Genomic DNA, 16,116 nt, shown 5'->3' on the forward strand with positions numbered 1-16,116 from the left:
AAACCCAGCATACTGTTCTACCCCTTTCATACAAGCAACACATGTATGACGCGCATCTACTGTTGCATTCACCCATGTTAGAACCATTAATGAGACAGCCATCACTGCATTATCTGTGGTTGTCAACATTATCAGAAAGTCTGCATCATAGCGCCATCACCCTTTTCCCTATTTCATAATAGTGAGTGTAACTTGGACTGGATTTATAAAACTTTGAAGCCTGCCATTTTACATACAAACATTATATTATTACATATATTAAACATTATTCATGATAAAAATACTCATGGTATATCAAAATTATTAAAGTTTTTATAACTAAGTTTCAGGAACAAGACCACGCCTGTTTCTCTCACTAATCCAATCACCTTCGCATACCTATACTAACCCCTTCTCTCCAGTTTGTCTGTTTGATTTGGTTACCTTGGTACTCAGACCCTTAAACAGCGATCTGTTTGATGACTGATTTGTGGTCTTTGAATTTCCATAGTCGCCCCCTCTCTGACACAGACTACAACTCGGCACAGAATCTTTCATTACTCTCTGTCCAGAAACTCCAGACAGGCACCATTTCCACACAGAGGCCGTTGGAAGAAAGCCTCTCTTCCAGATGCCTGAACCGCAGCCTCACACCTTCAAGAGCCAGCTCCTTCCCTGCAATAACCATCTCTGACTGGACATTTGGAGATGCCCTCAAGGAAAACAAAATCCTCTCAGCTGCTCACTTCTGGGTTCTCTACCAAGAGCACGCCTTTTTTTTTTTTCTTACATGCCTTCATATTTACATTTATTCATTTAGCAGACTTTGATCCAAAGCGACTTACAATTGCTATATATGCCTCTGGAGCAACAAGGGGTTAAGTGTCTTGCTCAGGGACACATTGGTGTCTCACAGTGGATTCGAACTCAGGTGTCTCACACCAAAGGCAAGTGTCTTCGCCACTGCTCCATCACCACCTTCACCATAAACTGTATAAAAAAGGCCTGCACACACGAGTCCATGCATGATTCTAACAGCTGCTCACCGTCGGCTGCGGTCTCAGGCATGTTCGTCGCTGTTGCAAGTTTATCACCACAAGCTTGGTTTTCCATTGGTTTCATCTTCTGGTATCATTTAACACTTCTCTCTACATTTTATTTGCTATTCTGCTATTCACATCACTTGGCACAGATCGATCAGTGCGTTCCATTAAACACTTTTGTGGCGCAGCAGCGATCAGCTGATTTTACTCACGGAGCCTCCGGCTGCTGCTGTGGCTGCTTCAGGTGTAGTTGGTTTGATCAGCTGGATGTGCAGCCTCTCTTTTCCTCTGTTTGTGAGTCTTAAGTGTAGTTAATAGGGATAAGCGAGTACAGCATTATCTGTATCTGTGTTAACCATATGAATTATCTGTATCTGTACTCGGACTGGGCGGGGCCTAACCCAGAAGTGGGCGGGTTGTCTTGAAATGGGCAGAGCTTTAACCGGTATGTTATTTTAAGCATGCAATTGACATGGGTTGATCAGAAATTGATATATTTATTGCTGATTAGAAAACTATTTACATGACAGCATCGAGCTTCAGATCAATGGTTTTGATCACGATAACAAACGAACTATATACAGAACAAGTTTTGCAACAATGAATACAACACATACGGTTGCAATTATGAAGTAAAATGTAATGAACAAGAGTTTTCAAACCCAACATAACTTTCTTTTTTTTTTTTTTTACTGTGATTTATTTATTTTTGGTTCTTTTTTATTTATTTTTTTTATTTCCACACCAGAGGCCTGTACCACGAAGCAGGATTTGAGCTTATCCAGGTAACTTCGGGGTTAACCCTGGGTTTTCAGTACCACGAAGGTGGTTCACTTCTTACTGGGGTAGATTGCTATGATAACTTTTGCAGAACGGCTAACCTACTCTGGAGCAGGTTATGTTCCAGATAAGAGATCAACTCTGTGAAAACGCTGCCTACTGACCAATCAGCTCTCTTGGAAAATGACATCACCATCTTTAGGAAATCCCACAGACTGTTTTAGCCAATAGGCTGCTTTACGTTTGCAGCGGTGATGTGGAGAAACTCTTGACTATAGTGATCTGAGAGAGACTGATTAAAAGCCTTAGGCTAATGTTGCCTACAGGTTTTTACAGTACAGCAGGATCAGCCTACTTACTGCCTTTAAATGTGTTTAATATTTTTTATTTGCTCCCAGTCCGTTTCACACACCCTGACGCAGCCGTTAAAATAAATAAATTTATTTTTCTTATGAGGTTGAATATTATGAGCAGTTTGGTAGGGGTATTGAAATACTGAATTTTAATATGAACGTAGGCTATCTATTTAGGTTAGTATAGCTTTCTAAGGCCTACTATAGAGACTGTAGTCATGTTGCACCGACATCGCAAAAGGTGGGACGGTGAGTTTTCAGCACCCTAAATGTTGAGATTCAGTCTTTCAAACATTATTTGAGCACATTTTATGGCATGAATGGAGTTTTCGTTTCAGTGCTTTATGAAGTTAATTTAGAACACTTTTGAGTGTGTTAAATAAATTAATCTAATTTTTGAAGTGGCGACAAGTTTTTTAAAAGTGAGGGAGAACGGCCCGAGTCTTTTAATGTGGAGACGCCGACACACAGCCGAGCTGAAAGAATAAGGCTGATATTTTCATACAGCTCATGAGAACACTTTTTATCAACGCATTATTATAGACTACGCCTGTTCATTTAGACATTCACACTGTCAGCGACTTTCTGTCTCCCTGCATGTGTCAGATGCGGGCGCGCTACTGTTGTATTTCTGAAGTGTTAAAGTTAACACGTAAAATATGACGCTCTGCTGACAGTGGACTTGTTCATGTCTGTGAATGGTCATCTGCTGCTAACACGGCCTTAATTTGTAATATTATTTTAAATAATTTATATACCAGAACTACCTTTAATTTTTTATAAAATACAGCAAGAAAGTGTCAGAAACTGGTTAGATCCAGCTGACGGTTTAAAAAAAAAATAAAAAAAAAAAATAAAAAATCGCCGACAGGCAGAGACGCAACGCGAGTCGCATTCTACCAAGCACCACGTCTGAACAAACCCCACGCTTACCAGAACTCTACTGGTTAATAAGTAAGTAGCCTAGTACTACACACCGAAGTAAAAAACAAACCTGAAGCTGAAGAAACCCTAAACGTTAATGGAAAAGACCCGCAAACCTGAGTGACTGAGGGAGAGAGAGAGCTGTTCTCTTCTCAGTGTTCTGTGTGTGAGTGAGCAGAGCGGGACACAATAAATCTAAATCTGTATGTGTGTAGGGGAGGGGCGCTGTGACTAGCCTATAACAGAACGCAGACACAGTCAGCTACCCAATGAGGATTTTTATTCAATCCGAGCACAGATATTGACTCGTATAATACTCGTACTCGGCAAAAGTGCTTTATCCGTACTGGATACTCAAGTATCCGGCTCAACTCTAGTAGCTAAGTTTAAAGAGACTCTCTACTCATTTTATACTTGTGACTGTTGTTTTTGGAGGAGGTTTGCGACTCACAAATAAAGGAAAAAGCTCTCGCAGAGAACTTTCAAATCAGTTTATTGATCGAAAGTTAACAAAATAATTTTCCGTTACTTTCAATCACACACACATCAAAAAATTACCTTAAATTCATTTCCCACAACTTATTTGGTTACTAAACTATTTCACTCCTCCTCTCGCATTCAAATATAAAAACAATTGCAAGCTATAGTCTTTCCCCGAATTAAACTGCCCATGAGAATGAACTAATCAGGATGAGGAGCGATCAGATACAGTTTCCCAATACTTTTATTTAACATTTTTTTTAAAACAAGAAAAAAATTTAATAGATAACCTTGCTTGTCCATAACAACAACAATAAAAATAATAATAATAATAATAATAAGCTACTAATCAACTACTATGGCTTCAACAGGTGGCATTTTATGCAAGGTATCAAATGAAGTACTCTATTGGTATCTCTATCATTTTAAGGGTACTAGTTTTGGTACTGGTATCGTAAAATTTTAAACGATACCCAAACCTAAGCCCACTATAGCTTCAGGTCTAGTAATTACATTGACCTCGCTCAGCTCTTTCAGCCACCAGCTAGTGCTACCACCAGTCGTACGGTGCTATCAGCACTGCATGGTGCAACCCAGCTCAGGAACCCCTCGTCTTCATGTTCTAGGGAAGTCATGTCAGTGGAATTTGCCTTCGCTTTTTATACGTATTGTAACACCATCCGAGCTAGAGGAGTTGACGAAGGCTTCTAGACAGGTCCATTTTCTTGCCCCCCTTTTCAAATCAACCGCATCAGTCCCATCGGCATTGCTATTTAGAAGTACTCAGGCAAGACAAGACTAGATAGATCTCTCCTCTCTCCACTGCATGGCTATACCAAACGTCAGTTACTGGGAGCGATCAGGTCTCAAGCTGATCACAGCTGACACCTTTGAGAGAAAACTACAAAGCCAGAGGAAGCCCAAACATCTTCACTTTTCCTCTTGCCCTCTGCTACACGTGTCTTGCCAGGCCACTGATCAGTCGACACCAGCTTTCTTTATCCACCTGAAGAATCAATTGAATCCCGAGCCGCACTAAACCTGCAAAGGCTGGCCCCCAACCAACCCAGAGAGAAATAAATCTTCAGTCTTCTAACATGACAACTGTTAGGAAAGTCAGAACAGTGACAAACTGTCTGTCACTATGGCTCCTGCAGACCTAGCCTCAAGGTGTAAAGATATTATCACTCCGCCGCCTGCAGAGAGACACGGAGAGTCGACTCAAGCCAATTGTATCATCCAGTACAAAATGGTCCTCATTCAGTCATCAGTTGTTCATCGCTATGTTCAGAACATTTATATCACATATACATCTATTAATTTGTGTGTCTAGTAGTTTATTAGTTCTGTGGTGTGTTAGTAGTGTGAGTAATACATGTTTTACGTATAAAATCGTTGCCTCTTGCTTTCTGTAACACTGCATTCTGTCACTTTACATTTCCATTCCTTATTTTACCTCTTGAGTTCAGCATATGTGTTGATTGTTGAAATTATTCTAATATTAATATTTTTGAAACTGCTGCTTTTTCCTACATATGTACAACATGTTATTGGTAGTAGAATGCTGGAAACTGCTGCTGATGTTTACTGATCACAATCACTCCATCATTTTCATCCGCAGACTGACCTTAATCTCAGCCCAACACCAATTTGTCATCCTTGCCGCCTATGTTCCAGGTTTCTCATTTTGGAAGTTCAAATCATAGTAGCAGGCTTGGATCCTCATCCAACAATCTCTCTGTTCCTCGGTTCCAGCTACCATCTTCACTTGAACCCCCAGCTACTCCACCTGGTCACCGCATCATGCCATGCGGACATTAATAGTCTCACTCCTAAAACCCCTTCAACGTTCTGTTGAATGGTGCAGTTTCAAATGTGTATACCTTCCTCAGTCTACCATTTCCTTCTATCGACATCATCCTATCATTAACCAGCTTCATCACTTACGTCCACTCGGTTGTCAAAATCAGAATAAAAAAACATTAAAGTGTACCTCAGGATTATGACTTCTTAATCAAACTGCTTTCTGGAGCTCCAGACTCTTCCATTTCTCACCCCCACGTCAACATATTTATGAAAGGCAGAATCTCAGTTCGCACTGAAACACAACCCTTCCCATTCGTTGCATCCAAACCCTCCACGCAGGATACTTACCCCATCCATCGACTCAACCCTTGAAACAATGTTCCCCCTAGTATTCTTTGGTTTTTTAACGATTTTCAGAATCATCACCTATGACCCATCACAGCATCCGAGCCTCTCAGACATTTCTATCCACTCCCCAGACACCCTCAAATTTAACCTTAAATAAAGCAAAACCGACCAGCATGGGCCTTTTCACCCCATCTTTCTCTTCCATTTAAACTCTTATGTGAGCTCTTTCGAACTTATTTAAACCAACATAAACCAGAGAATAGCCCACCATTTTTTTTCTCCACAAGACGCAGGCTGCGTTGGAAGAGTCTTTTTTGCTTAGGGAGGTTCCTAACTGAGTGAAATGAACCGGAGGTATTTCAGTGGCAGCCATGACAGCTAAGGAAAGGTGCCTCAATGCTTCCTTTCATATCTCCTTTAGCATAGGGTACACCTGACCATCCTTTACGAAAGGAAAGGTGAGAATGCTGCCCCACAATTCATTGCAGCGGCAACATTTAAATCAACGCACGTTCTCAAACCCAAAGATAAAATCCATTGACCACAGCAAAATTGTAGCAATACAGATGCACATTATGATTCTTGAATAAGGCTTCCTTTCCTTCTTTCTTTTGGTTTGTTTTCTTTTGTCTTTGCTGTAATCTAACACTGTTTCAACACCATTTTATGTTTCGGATTGTTGAAATAAGCTTTTTTTTTTTTTTTTCTTCCCCCCTCAATAAAAATATCACCATCCATGACAGATAAAGGATGTTGATCAAGTTACCACTGGCTATTAAGCCTTTTCTCCCTTATGCCATAACTTGCAAACATGCATAGGTCTAGGTCTTGAACTGTCAGCAATAACTGAGACCCATGCGAGCTGTGTTACTAGTCTTGTAAAATGATCAAAGTGAGGACAATGTTGCAGTGTTCAGGCTCACGTTATGTATTGCCAGCCTTCAGTAATATCATAAATTAATTTTACTTCAGTCACAGATGCTGACACTCTCGCCTTAATAAAGGCAATGATCAAGCTGCAGTCGGCGTTGATCACATCATCAACGCTGACCGCCACATACTGAGTTTCGATTGTTTTTTTTAACTGGGCTATGGGTAAAATCGTATTTGATCACAGAGCTGGGCGCAACGCATATATTTGCTCAGCCGGTTGTGCTCTCTCTCTCTCTTGCCACAGTTACTCTGTCATTTTGTGTGAAACACTGTGTTTACTGTTTACATACAATAATTGGGATTCATGTTGATAAATATGAATAAAATTAATTGGATAAAAGCTTCTGCTCAATGAGTTAATGTAATGTAGTCCAGTGAAGTTAACTTTGGGGGATGATGAAGCAGAAAGCTTATTGAGATGTGCCCACACCAAGTCTCGACCCCCGCCTAGCTGCTCCAGCCACATCATTACTCTAACGCCAGGAATTCACTGAGTCCTGTTACGGCTGCATTACGGTTTTGATGCGTCCATAGCCTGGCGTCAAAGTCCACTGGAAGCATCTCAGCAGCGGAGCGTGCAGCCTGCCCCACATTATTTACTTATTAATTTGTCCTTTTTGTGCTTCTACTACCTTCTTCAAAGCTCTCTGTGACCTCGTTTTGTTCTGTCAACTTCAGGCTGCATTTCCCACAAGGAGCATTTTAGAATCAGAGCGTTTTGCCTGCCTGATTTTGCTGACATGTTTAGATTTTGCTGATTTGGTAATCAGTATTAGCATTTTGTGCTTATACTGTGATTAAGTAGGGTACATAGTTAAATGATTTACTTTTATGTCCATTTTAACCATGTTTATTGTCGTTTTACGATCGGGAGTCTCCAAAGGGTGTTTTATTTTGAAAATTGGCCAGATTCTCTATGCCGTTCTGTGTCAGACTGCCTGCCTAGTTCGATCTCCTCTGTGCTGCTTGATGTGGCTAGCGGTAAAAATAGACCTGCTACCTATTCTCTGCGGAGCGGAGAGCCGCTTCCGGGATGCGCTGCGGCCGCGTTTGGTAGACTCAAAAGCATTGACTATAATGGCCGCGATTAGCTCCGGCAACAGCAGCGCAGCCGTAACGTGTCGTACCCGGAGTCAGTGGATTTTCGGACCCCACTCATCCCCCATGCAATCTAATGCCTTCATCCCTCTCCCCGACCCCAGTCATTCCACCATGTATGATCCCAACACAACCGTCTCTTACGTTTCATCCTTTGGCAATCAAGCCCCTTCATCCCTCTCTCTTACTGCTAATCATCCGACTGTGTACAACCCTCATCGTATCCTTCTCTCATCCTCTTGTCAATCCGAATAAACTACCTTTTAAAGTGGACTTCTACAGAGTCAAGCAATGTGCTTTTGAGGGGAACTTTTTTTTATTAGACTACATTTTTGCTGTCGCCTTCACGCTTCCTCACTCTAACCTCTTTGATCTGCATCCATTTCGTTTTTTCTGTTTCCATCCCCCTTAATACTCTCATCGACTCCCCTTGCCAGCAGTGTATCACATTGTCACTGTTTACTTTACTCTTGGAGCTCCCAGATTGCTTTGGCTATTTGCTCCTCTGGATGAGCTCCGTTTGGATAGGCAGACGGGAAGCAGCAGCCTTTCGTTGGGAGCTAGTTAACCTGTAGCACCCCAGCATGCGGTCTTGTTTTGCTTCAACCTGACCTTTGTCTGTCTCTCACTCAGCAAAGACTATGAGAAAATACCAATTGTCAGCAAATATCAATTTACTTTCCCCATTCTGCACATGTCGGATGAAATTTACACCAGAATAATTGACTGTGGTTTATGGGGTCTGAGCATTGAAGCGAAACAGAGCTGTGGAGAATATATTGACTGAAACTATGACAATAAGACCCAGAGTGTATCTGACTAGCACAGCAACCTCAATATATTAAAACTAGTTGGTGAAGAACATTAGCAGCAGGTGACTGACTAATTTCTGCTCTCTTCTAAATTGTCTCTTGCCTTATCTCCTTATTCAAGTATATGTTATAAAGTGCAGCTGCTGCAAATATTTTCATCCAACGTACTGTCACTATTGGATGGAAGGAAGAAATATATAGTGCTTTCTGACAGGGTATGATCTTGTGAAAGGTTGATTTTCAATTGGCCTCTTAGGTCAGATCTGCCTGATGAGTACCTATAGAACTTCAACCACTTATACAGATGCACTCCACTTAAATGCAGTCCACTTCCAGCAGAGTATTGTCACAGAAACCTTTCAAGCTGTATGACAGTGTTCGCTCTTCAAAACACAGACAGAATCTTTCATCTCAAAAAGGCCAAGTATTTCTTTGTAAGTTTTGATATTGTTTGACATTGACAGTATGACTGGGCAAACACGGCACCGATGTTTAGTAAAGTGATATCCCACTGTAAGTCCTGTGGGTTTCAAAAGAAATAAGGCTCAGTTAAAAATTGACATTGATGTAATTTACCAGCTTAGTACACCATAATCCATTTAAGTGATAACCACATTCCACATGACTTTAAGTACAATACATTTGAAAAAGTGGTCCACAACTGCAATAACAAATGCAATATTACAGATTTATCATTTTCACAGATTTGGTCAGTAGTAGCCACTAGAAGCCAAAAAAATTGGATTTAAATTGCAAAATGAGGAGCTGTGCTTTAGTCAAAAATAAATGGAAATTAATATTAAAGGAAACATTAAAGCATTTAAGAAAAGCGAGAGCAGTGAGAAACATGAGGGGTCAAGCCTCCATTTACGTCAGTGGTACACATTCTTTTAGGAGTTTGTCCAATTAATCACAGGGTCAGCCAGAATCAGGCTGAGAAGCTCTCTCTGGTTGAATATTGTAAGGCTGTTTCAGGTTGGGTGTGGGCAACTGTACTTTGTTGCACCTGTAATAATGCCCAACAGTGATGTTACAGGGTCCTGGTGTACACATTTACATCACTGGAGCAAGATAAGAACACATTTAGTCAGTTGTTTTGCTATTATCTCACAGTATTTTTATTTTCCTTTGTTTTGTCTTTATCATCTTGACTAATGCCAAAGTGTTCCCACACAACAGACATCTTATTTCCATACCAGCTCTAGCACCTTCCCAGGCTGCAGTCTCTCCGACATTTGATTTGTTTATCAAAGTTAGACTAGACACTCATAATTACGTTGCTTAAAACATGCTGACTTGACTTGAAATAAACCCACGCAACAAACTCTGACTGGTTGTGTTCTTTTCCACTTCCTTTCAGCTTTCCTACAATTTCTTGTAAAGACTCTAGTGGGGTCATTAAGCCAGAGTAAGGTTTGAGGAATCACTCCCTTTTCTTTAAGAGGCACAATAGAATCTAAAACACAGAAAGTGTTAAAAGTTGGTCCTCGGTGGAGTAGAGACACACTAGAAAAATCTGTTGAAATGGTTTTGTAGCCCAGAGAAGCTGGAAATTCATGTTGAATTGGTTCCTGTGCTGAACTTTTGTAGGTATGTGATTTAATAAAAGAAAGTTTATTGACTTTTATGTGAAGGGCTTGAGTTTTGGTACTGCTGTAACAAAGGAAACTATCTTTAAGCCAGTAGTGCTATAACCTCACACCTAGTGACCTTGTGTGTGGCATTTACAATTCTAAATGTTGTCAAAAATGAAAAGGAAAAATGTCTCTGACTGAAGTGAATAAAAACCCCATCTGGGTTAAAAATACCAACCCAGAATGTGAGTGGAACGCCTTGACATGAGCTGAGGAACACACACTCTGCTCAGAGAGACCACAATACATCCCATCGATGTTTATCCATGGGGAACGGTCTGGTACACTCAGCCGACACTTCAGAGATGGCAGTGTGTGAGTGTGCATGTATGTGTGTGTACAAAAGGGAAACACATTGGGTCCCATGTTGACACATTTAAAAATATTCATGGCAAGTCAAATTATTCAGGAGATGCGCAGTGCTTAGGGAATTTCAAGAACATACGTCTGCATATCCACAAACAGCAATAACATCAGACACATATACAAAACTACATATAGGAAATACCTTAGAGTACTTCCAAACATAGACAAATGTGTGAAATGCCTGGGGCCTTCTCATGAGTGAACCAATAGGTCAATATCATGCATGATGGCTGTGAGGTCTTGCCCAGATGGACTCAGCCTGTCAGATTTGACACTTTTCTTTTGTCTTTCTGCGGTTCCAGTAGGGACTTGCGCTCCAGTGGACATGGTTGTGGGGTTTTGTTTGTGAGGCTGTATTTTTACATCTTGTGAAATCCATTTGGGTTTTTGACTTTTTGTGTGTGTTTATGCATTATTCATCATGATTTACCCATCAACTCTTGCACTCAGATACAGCTAATTTGAATTAGCAAATATGTATGTATGTACAAAGCTGTCAAGCATACATTTTTATCAATATAACAAGGAAATATGTATATTAAAAATAAAGCAAAATATTCATATTGAAGATTTCTGCAAAATGTTTAGTGTCAATTTATTTAATTTGTTTTCGCTACGATACCAGCTCCTATCAGCTCATCCTCCTAAAGCATAATTGTGATTATAAGTGACTCAAAGCACTTGGTTAAGGTTAGAGAAGGCTGTGATCATTATTAGATAGTGAAAAAGTCAGGGATTAAATGAAGCAGGAGGCATTGGTCTTTTTCAATATTTAATAATAATAATAATAAGTCCTTTAGCTGACGCTTTTATCCAAAGTGACTTACAATTGCTATATATGTCAGAGGTCGAATGCCTCTGGAGCAAGTTGCATTCCACTGTTCCACCGCCACCCCTTTTAATGTTTTACAAAGTATACCAAGTATAGTAACCACAGCCTCCAGTCTTTTTGTTGCCAAGCCATATCATAGGTTGTTGTTGTAGTGTTGCACTACTCAAAAAGGTAAACATTAACTGCAATTCTGTGACATGGGACGAACTCCAGTGTCCTCCATTTAAGTCCGCGGCATTACACACAAACACCACCACGACCTCCTCACCCTTACTTTCTGCTTGGCTAGAGAAAGGCCACACTACTGCATTTGCACTACATGCTGGCAGTGGACATAAATTGTGAAATTGTACAATATTAATGTATTTTCTTTATAATTTGGACAGGCAACCAAGCATGACAACAAAACTTAAAGGTGCTGTAGAATACTCATTTTCACGTCCATACTTGTATTTAGGGTTTCTACTAGAAATTGTTTACATGCTTTAGTGTTCAAAAAACACATTCATATTTCACCCTCCCCCCATACTGTTCACTGCTTCAGCACCTCTTTGCACCCTCTGTCTGAACACTATGTTTTAGCTCCTCTCTCTTTAAGTCCCCCCTCCCTGAAAGCCCACTTGCTTCTGATTGGCCAACTTTCCCAAGCATAGCCAACTCTGAAACATGGGCTAGTCCATGTAACTTTGGGGGCATAAACATCCCAGATGTTATGTAACATCTGGTGCTTGTTGCCATTCGCCTGTTTTTTCAGGGGTATTTTGAACATGCAACATTTACATATGACAGAGCTAACAATAGAGTTTGAAGCTCATGGTAAGTCTTTTTATTTAACTATGAAATAAATGGAAATTTCCATTCTACCGCCCCTTTAAATAAGAACATCTTGGACATTTCATGGAGTTTTGCATGAGCTTGCAGCTGATGTCAAGTTGTGTTGAGCCCCAAACAGCATACATCCAGCCAGCCTTCTAACATTTTTATTTGGTTATCCATACTTTCATTCAAACAAATACACGTGGACACGTTAGGGTATAACCATTGCCTAGACATTAGGTGTGTTCAAAATGACTGCTGCTGACTTGATACTGACTGAACATGATAGTCAAACGTGAACTGCAGGCTTATGTTAAGGACAAAATTTTGTTGTTGCTGACCTCCAGTGGTTTAATGTTTCATCTTGCTGTAGTGATGCAGAAATGTACTGCAAGGTGTGTGACATCACTGTAGGCAATCATCTGGCTTCATTACCTTTGTTTGGAGGAAACACTGCATGCCACTGGTGTCAGTATTTTAAAATAGGGTCCATCTGCAGTCCCCCCTCCTAAGGCTCCAGTTCTGTGAGCCAGTGGGGTTTGAACATGACCTCCCTACTGCGGCCCTAGTTCTGTAAGCCAGTGAGGTTTGATTATGAGTTGTAGGCCACACATCACCCCTCCCCCTGTGTCCTCTCTGTGCCTTGTGTCAGATTAAGCTGCGTTCCTACCGAAAGCGAATTTAATATTCGCCTTGCTTTACTCGCGTGAGGTTTGACCGCTGGACATTGAGTGTTCTCTTACACACGCGTTTTAAACGTATAAACACAGCCCGCGGATACTACAGCTATATGAACCCAAAGTAAACCCTTTGCTATGATTTAGTTGCAATAAACGGATCAAACTGATGCAGAAATAACTACAATATGATGCCGTTTTGTTAGACATATGAATTCATGCTTTGTCAGGTCTGTCAGCAGGACGACAACTTTAATACGTGTTTTCTGAATGGAGTTCGGATTGATCAGGGCTATGCTATGCTAAAAGTAAGTAAGTAAGTAAAGTACAATGACAGCTGGAATAAAGTGACACATTTTCTAAACTCACCAGGTAGTTCAACTTCCTCGCTTTCTTTTCTCCAAGTAATGTCCAGCTTTGTCCGGTTTTTATATAAAATTAAGTAGTTATCACGAGTTAGTGGTGGTGAGGCAGGGTAGAGCAGGTGGCGGACCCAAATGCAGGGCACGTAGGGTAGCAGGTATAGCTCAAAAGGTTTATTAACAAACACAAGGCGAGCACACTTACAGGTTGAGAGGCTGAAGAAACAAGTCCGGAAACAAAGTAATCCAAAGTGAAATCCGGAAACAGGCAAAGGTCCAAAATCCAAACACAACAAGACAGCGCAGACAACATAAGAGGAGGTAATGACCCGACAAAGACAAGACAGAAACACCAGGTTTATATACACAGGGACTAACGAGCAGGCGGGAGCAACACAGGTGACAGGGATCAAGGTTAACGAGGCACAGGTAGGCAGGGAGAGAGAGCGGGGGGGGAAACAGAGACTGACATGCAGAGGGATCACTGGGGTAACAGACATGACAAGGGTTACTGAACACTAAACGATAGACAAGACAGAATCCCAATACCCAATAGACCAAAATAACAGATAATAAACTGACCAAACTCTAAAGTGCAAAACATGGCAAGGCTGAGTGTGACAGTATTAGTCCAGCAGAGCTATGGTGCCATCCGACGCTAACAACAGGGTGGCTAGCTAGCTTGGTTAGCAAGGTGCATCCATAACCTACTCCAGACCTTTCTCTACTCCACCTACAGTATGTTTAAATAGCTTGGTGCTGCTGTCTAGTAAACATGATTTCATTGCACTCACATCACATATATAGGTATATTGCTCCTCTCTGAACATTAATATAAATCAAAAAGGGGATCTATTAATCATTAAACACTTCATGCAATACTCAGTCATAAATATTTGGATACTTGAAATCTTTATTAACTGAATAGTTAGTATCTAATGTAATAAGATGGAACAGCTGCATGCATTACAGTTTTCCTGATTCCTTAAATAATGTAATCAGGCTTTTGAATTAAAATTTCAAAACCATAAAGCCATTTATCAACAAGCACACCTAATTCCCTAAACTATAAACTCTATTCCGATGTTTTGACACATGACTCAGATTTGTTGAACTGTCACTGCAAAACTACACTCAAATCCCTTCATTTCTTATTGCCTAAACCATGTGGTTGTTATGAAAGCACTAGCATTCAATATGGTTCACTCAAGTCAGCAAAGCTTGAGCTCAATTAACACACAAGTACCCAGGTGGAAACACAAAGACTCATAACTGATCACACTCCAATCATAGCCTTCAAAAGACAGATAAAAGGGCCTGAGTCAGTTCATTTAGGTTTTGGAACAATGGATCAAGAGAGATGAGAAGGAAGAGGCAGAGGACACCAGAGAGGAGGAGAAAGGATAGAATCCTGTCTCTGGCCTGTCCCAGACCAAAGACAGGATGCTGGGGCAGAATAATTAGTTGTTTGGTGTGTTGCACTGTACAGTACATGAAGGAATAAAAAATGTGCAAATGTTTACATTTGTTATTGATTTTTTTCCATCATGTTAAAATATTTTTTTAAGGGGGGGAACCACAAGCAACATAATCAGTTTTTGTACTATTTTGAATTTATCTCACCAATGTGTAAAACTGTGTTGTAGTGTGTGTGTGTTTTCACAGGTGTGTCATGTCTGAGGGCAAAGTTTGGTTTTTCAGCAAGATTGAATGGTTTTGAGTGGAGAGCTTCATTTTGACTTGAGAATAGGACATTTGGGGAATAGGGTTAGAAGTTGTGGATTTGTGTTTAGAGTTTCAAGAAAAAGAGGCATACTTTCATGAAATGTGTTTAAGCAATCGAGAAATACTTTATACCAGTTTCTGTAGTTTTGTTTTGAATTTATCTCACCAGTGTGTAAGACTATGTTGTGTGTGTTTTCATGTCTGAGGGTAAAGTTTGGTTTTTCAGCGAGATTGAATTGTTTTGAGTGGAGAGCTTCATTTTGCTCTGAAAATAGAAGATTGGGGAATTGGGTGAGAAGTTATGGCTTTGTGAAAAGGCGGCATAATTTGATGATATTTGTTTACTGTAAACACTAAAAGTGCATTGCCAGTTGTCATTGCTAGCCTGTTATCTTACTACTATAATTTCCCATAGAGGTTAGTGGGTTAGGTCACATAGCTTGCAGTTTACTACATTAAGCCTATGGTAGCTCACCTCCAGTGTCTATCTTTCAGAATCAGTTTTATTGCCAGGTATGTGTACACATATGAGGAATTTGACTCAGGATTGTACATTGCTCATGATGTGCTTACTTATACAATACCATAACACAATAATAAAATAATAATAAAATAAAATCAGACACAAACTACAGAATAGACAACACTAATTTTACACACAATGAACAAAACAATATAGACATATTGACAAATAGTGCAGTGATCAGAGTGCAAAGGATGCAAGAGTAAACTATTCTCATTATGTACATGTTGAAGGTGGATATGATATACAGGTACACATACACATACATGCATACATGTACACAGTGTGATGGAACATAGTGCAAAGGATGCTGGAAAAAATAAATAAGACTTATGACCTTATGACCTGAGGTAGGTGTATTGGTATACAGTATATACAATATGACATAGTATGAACAGCACTGAAATAGAGAATGGTGAATAAATAAATAATAAGTGGAAACCAGTAAACAGGTGCTGATTAGAAGCAGAGTTACTGGGTTATTGCACAGGAATTGTTCCTGACACTGTGAGTCAGAAATCAGCTGTTCATCAGAGTGATGGCTTGTGGGAAGAAACTGCTTCTGTGTCTGTTGTTTTGGCGTACATTGCTCTGTAGCGCCTACCAGAGGGGAGGAGCTGGAACA

General features: G+C 40.3%; 1 long non-coding RNA gene across 2 annotated transcripts in view; it reads right to left on the reverse strand.

The window, feature by feature from the left end:
- The window catches only part of LOC123971863, a 102,393-nt gene extending 88,832 nt beyond the window's left edge, over positions 1-13,561 (reverse strand). For both annotated transcript variants that reach the window (XR_006825314.1, XR_006825313.1), the window contains exon 1: positions 13,449-13,561. This is a non-coding gene — a long non-coding RNA (uncharacterized LOC123971863). The remainder of the gene's footprint in view (positions 1-13,448) is intronic.
- Between the last annotated feature and the right edge of the window lie 2,555 nt (positions 13,562-16,116).

The sequence above is a fragment of the Micropterus dolomieu genome, linkage group LG06, assembly GCF_021292245.1.
Source record: "Micropterus dolomieu isolate WLL.071019.BEF.003 ecotype Adirondacks linkage group LG06, ASM2129224v1, whole genome shotgun sequence".
NCBI lineage: Eukaryota > Metazoa > Chordata > Actinopteri > Centrarchiformes > Centrarchidae > Micropterus > Micropterus dolomieu.